Source organism: Trichechus manatus, unplaced genomic scaffold, assembly GCF_000243295.1.
Source record: "Trichechus manatus latirostris isolate Lorelei unplaced genomic scaffold, TriManLat1.0 scaffold00165, whole genome shotgun sequence".
NCBI classification, from domain to species: Eukaryota; Metazoa; Chordata; class Mammalia; order Sirenia; family Trichechidae; genus Trichechus; species Trichechus manatus.
In genome coordinates this window covers 3,336,052-3,344,031 of record NW_004444101.1, presented here as the reverse complement: position 1 = coordinate 3,344,031, position 7,980 = coordinate 3,336,052, and the positions used below count along the sequence as shown (strand labels likewise).

Genomic DNA, 7,980 nt, shown 5'->3' with positions numbered 1-7,980 from the left:
ACCATGGGCAGGTGGAGTTGGGGAAAGACAAGGAGAGTGAATGTGGGGCACCATGGGTGGGGCGGGTTGGGGCTGGGGAAGGACAAGGAGCATGAGTTGGGGCGTCATGGGCGGGTGAGCACTGGGGGGCGCTTTCCTTGGAAGACCGGGCTGTTGCCTCCAGAAGCAGCGGTGGGGACGGAAGCCCTCACTGGTAGCGAGGTGGCAGCGTCTCCTAAGCGTTGGTTAGAGTCAGAGGTGGAAGACGGCCCCGGCTTTGTCTGTGGTCACAGGGTTCAGTATCAACATCAGAGCAAGGGAAGGTCAGCACGATGTTTGGTTTGGTTTCAGCAGTTTAACGAATATTTGGCAGTGTTCCTAATGTTTGAATTTTAATACTAATATTTAATATTATTAATATTAAAATATTTTGATTTAAAAATATTAAAAACCCTAAAGCAGACCAGATGTGTACTGATCTGTGAGTTTTGTCCTAAGGTTTCAAGTTCTTATCTTTTGAGAGCATTTTGCAGGCGCCTCTCCACCTGGTGTTAGCGAGTGAGGACGAGCCAGTAGCTGAGGTGGACGCACAGCTACAAGTGACTGACAGCTGGGTGTCACGCTTGCCCTTCTGACCTTCTTTTTTACTTTGTATAGTGACTGTGCTGGTATCTGAAGACCAGTGTTCCCTGGGACCGTCTAAGGAATGGCCGGACTTAATACTCCTCTATTTTTTGTTTTCCCCTGTTGGGAAACTTAGAGGGATGTACCTATTGGGGCAGAGGTGCTGTCCCTCCCCTGCCAGCCACCCGAGCTGCCTGTGCAGCATGCTGTGGCCTTACACAGTAAGAACGGTGCCCGTGTGGGGAGTCTCTGTGCCCCAGGTGTTCCTTCCCCTGCAGAGCCAGGCAGCAGTGGTGCTGATGCTGCTCCCAGCATCCCCCAGGGCATGACTGATGGGTGTTTCGCTCAGTGTGCATGTCTGCTCCTTGCTGTTGACAGCTCGTCGTTCTGAGTGACACAGCAGGGGCTGGTCAGCAGATGAGTGGACAGGCTCTGCGTCCCGGGGCAGCCATTCTCCTCTTATAGTGTCTGTCTAAGACTTCAGGGCTCAACTGAAATCGTGTGTCCCATTGGAATATTGGAAATAAGCGCAGACGTAGATTTCTTTAAAAATCTAAGTAGCGTGGGTTAATTTCCTCTTCCAATGTTCATGGGTAAGAATAGAAGTCTTTTCACACCTCTTTCATGGAGGGAAGGGGACCTGGAGATGCTGTGGCTTCTCATGGTCTGCAGGATGGTTCTGTTCCCCCAGGCTGCAAGCACACAGAGTGGCCCTCACAGAGGCCATGTGCCGGGCATCTGGTTTACCCAAGGCTGCCTGCACTACGGAGTCCTGTAACCACAGACACATGGCAGACACACGGCAGGAGTGGGGAAGTTACATTTGTCCCAGGTGCTTCTGTGCAGTTTAGTGAGAATATGCTGTCTAATTATCTGTGACTCTCAGTATCTTAGTGAAATACCTTCTACTTATTCTTCAAGTATTTAGAAATCTTCACTCTTATACTGAGTAGATATAAAACAATATTTACAAAAAGATGTATAAAGGACCATACAACAAAGACTATGCTGGAACGTACGTCACGGTTCAGAAGAAGAATGTTCCTGTTACCTCTGATGTTCTCCACGGGGGCCTCCCTGCCCTAGCCCTTCCCTCTCCTCTCACATGTACCACTAGCCACAGTTTTGTTTCTTAATCTTAAATTTTCATTATAGTTTCTCACCTCTGTATTCCAGAATAACATATTTGTTTCGTTTTACATGTATTTTAACTTCACGTTAATGGATCATGCAACAGGTATTCTTTTGCAGCTTGCTTTTGTACCTCAATTTTTGTTTCTAGGATTCTTCCATATTGTCGTAACATGGATGGATGTAACGTAATTTATTTTCACTGCTGTATAGCTGTCCTTCTTGAATATCACACACTTTATTTCCCTCCTACTGCCATTTCCTACATGGAAACTCTTATTAGTAATCAGAGAAATGCAGCTGAAGCAAGGCTACCAGCACACAGCTAACGTAAAATAAGTGACAGTAGCAAGTGTTGGCGAAGCTCTGGAGCAACAGGAACTTTCGCTACACAGCCAGTAGAAGCGTAAACTGGTACAAGTACTTTGGAAATTTGTTGTTGTTACTTGCTGTTGAGTTGATTCTGACTCCTGGCGACCTCATGTGTACAGAGCAGAACTGCTCCATAGGGTTTCTAGACAGTGACCTTTCACAAGCAGATTGCCAGGCCTGCCTCCCAAGGCACCTCTGGCTGGGTATGAACTGTCACCCTTTCTGCCAGTAGTCAAGCGCTTGACCATTTGTGCCACACAGGGTTAGGCGCCCATCCACTAGCCGCCCAGGGTTAGGCGCCCATCCGCTAGCCGCCCAGGGTTAGGCGTCCATCCGCTAGCCGCCCAGGGTTAGGCTCAGCTACTAGCCAGTCAAGTTGTTTTGTCTGCTCCTATGCCTGGCTGTTTTATATTGAGTGCCAGACTGTATGTATAAAAAGTTATGGGATAATGTAGGGTCTAGGATGGTAATACATCCCTTTAAATGGGGCTTAGTTTTGCTCCTTGCCCCTTGAGCAGGGGCTTTAAAACCCCATGTCCACCTTGGTCCAGTCAGGTTTCAGATGACGTGGAGCTGAGTCTCTGGCCCTCTGAGGTCGTGTTTATTTCTGCTTCCCCTTATTCTTCAGGTGTAGCCCTTTGGGGTGCTCACCCAAAGCCTGCTGGGTGGATTAGGGTCTTTCCCCAGTGGGTCCTGACCTCCACTTTTTGTGGCTGTGGTCCTAAGAGTCGGTTCAAAGACTCTCAGCCACCTTTTCTCACAACCGCAGGCCTGTAGGGAAAAGTCTGCCCAAACTGTGGGCCCAGCTCCCAGGGGTTCCTCCTCTCTGTCCTGGCACTGTTGTCTCACTGCTGTAGGAGCTCTCTGGTGCCTTCAAACAGATAGTTGAATATTTGGTCCAGGTCTTCTCGTCATCCTTGGTAGGTTTTGCTTGAATTGACCTGCTTTGCCAATAGCAGAAACAAACCTCCTTGAAGTTATATTATTGGGAACCAAATGTGTCTGGGGTAGCTCAGCTTCTCCTAACATCTTTTCTTTGTACTCTTCGTATTCTTGATTATGTCTGGAACAAAAAGGGTGCACTTTGGTTTGGGGATCTGTCTTCCCTGTGTAATTCTGAGGTTGCAAAATGGACGTTTTGCCTTTAATTAATCCTTGTCAGGTTTGAAGGATTTCCACATGGGACATGTTTTCTTCAAATTCTTATGGTCCAAAAGGAATTAAATAACTTCAAGTAAATACAGCTCTTAAGCTTGTTTTTAATGTAATGAATTGTATTATACCAAACAACTATAAAAGTTAGAGTATATTCTAATCTGTATTATTACATCTGTATTATTTTTTACATTTTTATAAACACTTGTGGGTTTAAAAAGGGATATAGTATTTTTCTAAAATCATGTAGCTAACATACTCTTAATTTTCAGTTTACTTTTCTGTTCAACTATTCGTAAGTTCTTAGTAATTGTTTTTGTAGATAAAATTAGGTTTTCCAAGTCATCAATTATTGCACCTTTATTATAGTCTTGGTGTGAGTATACTGAACATGTGTACTCACTTAGACCGTCCAATAGAATTCCAACATGGAAGGCCCTCAAGGAGAGTTTTTATCCGAGATACACCTGAAACATGTGCCAGGTAGAGCAGGTGTCTGACCGCGTGTGGGGCCGAGAAAATATCCCACCGCTGCCCGGGCCGGGGGCAGGCAGGTCTTCTGAAGAATTGTCCTGGGCATCAGCATTTTCATTCCTAAAAGCCCCTGGGCGGTTCTTCCGTGCAGCCAGGGCGGAGAACCACTAGCGTAGGCGAATCCTCTTGCTTGCTGTATTCCCTTTGCCGTCCTGTCGATTCTGGCTCGTGGCCACCTCACATGTTTCAGAGCAGAACTGCGCTCGCTCTGTGGGGTTTTCAGACACGACCTAGTGCCCGTGTGCTGCGTTCCCTTTGGAAGGCCGTCTCCTGGGGACGCTGCATGGGGTCCTCAAGGGAGCCCTGTGAGAGGGCTCGGTCACGTCCGCCCGTGGCTGATGCTGAGGCCAGACGCATGTCCACACCTCCAACTGGATCCTGCCCCCTCCACCCTCCTGTGGTCTGCTCCTACCCCCACGCACGTCTGACTCGTGTGCTGTCTTTTGGGGTAGGGACAATAATTGTTAATCCAACGACTGACATTTAAACTGTGTCAGCTGGTTGGTTTTTGCCACAACTAGCAAATCCCCATTTTCCAAATCGCTAAAATTGAAATTAGCGAGTAACACTCGCTAACGTAGTCTGAATTAGTTCTTCATCGTTAACTAAAATCCAATAAAATATTGTTTTAAAGCTCGCAAAATAGGAAAAGACAGGACTTCCGAAACCATTTCAGACCCGTTTACCAGGCAGAAGCAAAGTCCGCAGTGCAGAAGAGGCATGGCTGTCTAGCTGGAGGAGGGCCAGTGTGTTCTCTACCACGCTCCAGCCTGGTCACCAGCTGCAGCCCCGTGGCTTCCCCTCTGTGGATTTGGGTGGTCGTGTTTTATTATTAATAATAAACTGTGTACAGTTTGGGTGTTTGGCACGCAGCCCAGCGCCCCTCAGCCCTCAGAGTGTGGTCGCGTGGTGGGAACATGAGGCTGGCCAGCCCCTGTGGTGGCCCCATGTCCCCACCATGAAGGAGAGGCCTGTTTATGCTGACTTAAAGAGTGTTTGTGGGGGAAATGCAAATGGCATGAAGCGTTTCCAGCTCTAAACATCCAAAAACATAGTGCAAAGCATCTGCTATTTGGTCTCTTGTTTTGTTTTTATGAGTTTCTTGTTGAATATTTAGTACAGAGCTTTGTTACATTTGTAAACATTTATAATACGTTCGAGTCTAAATAATTTCTGCAGTTTTCTTTTACTTATTGATACCAAATAGTGCTATTAAGTTGATGTGACGGAGACTTCTTAGAATCTGCAGCAGCTGCCACCTCGTTCAGCATGAATACCTGATCTTCAGTCAGTTAGGTTTTCATTGAGGATAACTGTTAGGGAATCTGTGGTACTCTGTCTTTTAACATGCAATCAAAGGGAGAAGAAAAACAAACCAAGAAAAGGTACCTTTGACCTCTGAGCAGTTTGAAACTAACAGGATTGGGTTTTTTCACCTTATCCACAAGTCAGTCCTTCACTCTGCTTGAGAATGCCCCGAAGGCTGCAGTCTAAAGACCAACACCTGGTCCCAAGAGTAATCATTTGTCACAGGTGTGAAGCCGCGCCCTCCTCAGAGGGGAGCAGGGGACAGGGACAAGAACAAGGAGGAAACCTCAGGCAGAAGGCACACTCTGGCAGCATGTGACAGTCTGTCCATCTGTCATTCAGATTCATCCTGGCTTCAGCATTCTGCTCCTGGCCTGGCGGGCCTTCCCCGCCCTCGTCTGCTCTGTCCCCTACCCAGCTGACTTCTCTCAGAATCTCTCCTCCTGGCCCGGCCTGGTGTTTGCCCTCTCACCCCGGTGTGGAGGAGCTCTTCTGTACCTCACCTTCCGCTGGCTGAGCAGAGCTGGTGCGTGCGAGAAGCAGATTCGAGTAGTTCTGTTAAGTGTGTGATTTTCTGACAAGTCCATGAAAGATAATTAGGCGAAAACCGTTAAGTGACGTTCGGGTCTGACAGCGTGTCCCACTGAGGAGGAGCTGCTCCTGGAGCGGAGGTGCAGCCATTCTCTGGAGTCCGGCTTGCCCGCAGTGCCCAGCATCACCGGCTCCGCCTGTCGAGGTCAGAGCCACACCGCCTGGCGTCCTCGGTCCTGTGGTGCAGGCCGCAGCCACGGCGTCATGTCACGCGCTGTCTGCCACAGCACAGCGCTCGGGGCTCCTGCGAGCTTTCCTCCTTGAGTGACGAGGTGCTTTCCTGAGACCCTGGGGTGGAAATGAGATGAGAGGCTGCCGTGCGGGTGGGGCGGACGAGCTTCCTCGTCTTGCTCTCTCGTCAGCTCCGTTCACTTTCTCCATATTTTCCCTGGTGGCTCTAGTTGAGGTCACACTGCAGCCTTGGTGGACTGAGTTTGCCAGGGAAGGTTGTGCCGAAAGACGTTTCTTATGCATGACACAGGCGGAGATTCCACCTCCAGATAACTGCAGTGGGAGTCGGCCTCACAGTGAGGAACGTGCGTAACTAAACACGGACTCCATCGGATTGATAGCCAACCCGTGTGTGACAAAGGGGACAAAGAGAAGAGTGTTTCACTAACAACACTCAGAACTCACCAGCAGCTTGTCAAAGCACCCACTGAGCCTCACCTCATAAAACGCACCCAGATACATTCACATACAGCGGAGTGAAATGTGAAAGAAGAGTAACAGCAAACAAGTGAATGGAAACCGAACACCAGAACGAGGACAGAATAAAACGGATTCTCTCTCCAGCCAGAACACCAGAACGAGGACAGAATAAAACGGATTCTCTCTCCAGCCACTGGAAGGAGATTAATTCCAGAGCTTCAAGGAAATAGAAAAAAAATCACAAAGGAAAAGCTAGAATAGACTTCATAAAAAGAAGCATTTGAGCATCAGAATATAGTCAACATTGAAAAGGGGAACAAGAAACCGAGACAGACACTGGATACTCCAACGCCAAGGAGGACAGCACAGAGTCAGAGCTGCCAGGGCTTCGGAGCCAGACCTCCCAGGACGAGCTCCGTGTCCCCACCTGTAACCAAGGAGGCTGACACACCTATACGTAGGTTTATCGTGAGGTTTGAACATGCCAGGCCTAGCATACAGCAGCTCTCAGGAAGATTATTACCAAAAAGCCATACAACCCAAATGGAAAACAATTTAAATCATGCACACACAGACCCACAGTACCACCCCCACCAGTCACACCACACAAGCCCCATAAAGATCCCAAAAGACAAGAAAGCAAAGGAGGTAAGAGTAACATAAATGCGTGCCTCGGTATTTGCCAAGGACAGGAATAGTACGATACCAGGTGACCTACCTTGTCGCCAGTGGTCACCCCCTGAGTGCGGAGACAAAGCAGGGTGCCCCCTCCCGTGCGTGGTGGATGGGAATGGACATTTATATAAATATTTTGTAAAGCAATTTGTGAACAAGTTGTTTGAAGGGCTGTATAAATATTCATTTTGTCAGATCTAGTCAATATGCTGATGTCTTGGAGCATCAGAAATTGCCCAGATTCCCGAGGGATAAGAATCAGGATCAGCACAAAGCTGGTTCCCATGAGGCAGAGGTCAGACACACCTCCACACTCCAATTTATTCTCCACTTCTGACACCAGCTGTTCCCCCTATGGGACTCTCCCCTTCCTGCTGGGTTCAATAATTTGTTGCAGTGGCCACACAGAATTTACAGACCATACTCACAGTTATGTGGTTTATTAGGGAAGTAACAGACTACAGTTTGGGACCAGGATCAACTGGAAGTAACAGGACAACTCGGGATCCGGATCAGGATCAGGAAACACATAGGCGAGATCTGGAAGCTCCGCCGTGGTAGAGAGCACGTCCCTCCCTTCTTCAGTGCAGGACAGCTTCAAACAGGACAGCTCTGTCAGTTCCTCTCTGCTGTGCAAGCAAGCAGGCCCTTCTCTCAGCTGTGTACACCCCCTCTCGGCCTTAGGGTTACATCTTTCAGCACGCCCGGGGCACCTGCTGCTGCCAGAGGCAGCCCTTCAACCTCTGTGCTGCTAACTGGCCCAGCTCATAGCCAGTACAGCAGCTTGCTCAGCTTTCTTGGCTGCGTTCCTAGAAGCAGCTTTCTGCCATCACTGCCCACTCTGCCGAAGGGCCCGTTCCCGGCCTTTCACCACTGGCTCAGCCACAGGGCCCCTTTCAGGCTGCTCGCTGCCTTCCATGTTAAAGCCCTTGACCCGTATTACAGCTCTTTGAGGAAGTG

General features: G+C 48.7%; 1 protein-coding gene across 1 annotated transcript in view; it reads left to right on the top strand.

The window, feature by feature from the left end:
• HDAC4 (histone deacetylase 4) overlaps nucleotides 1–7,980 on the top strand; it is a 285,280-nt gene that overhangs the window by 188,813 nt on the left and 88,487 nt on the right. The gene's annotated exons all lie outside the window — the stretch shown is intronic.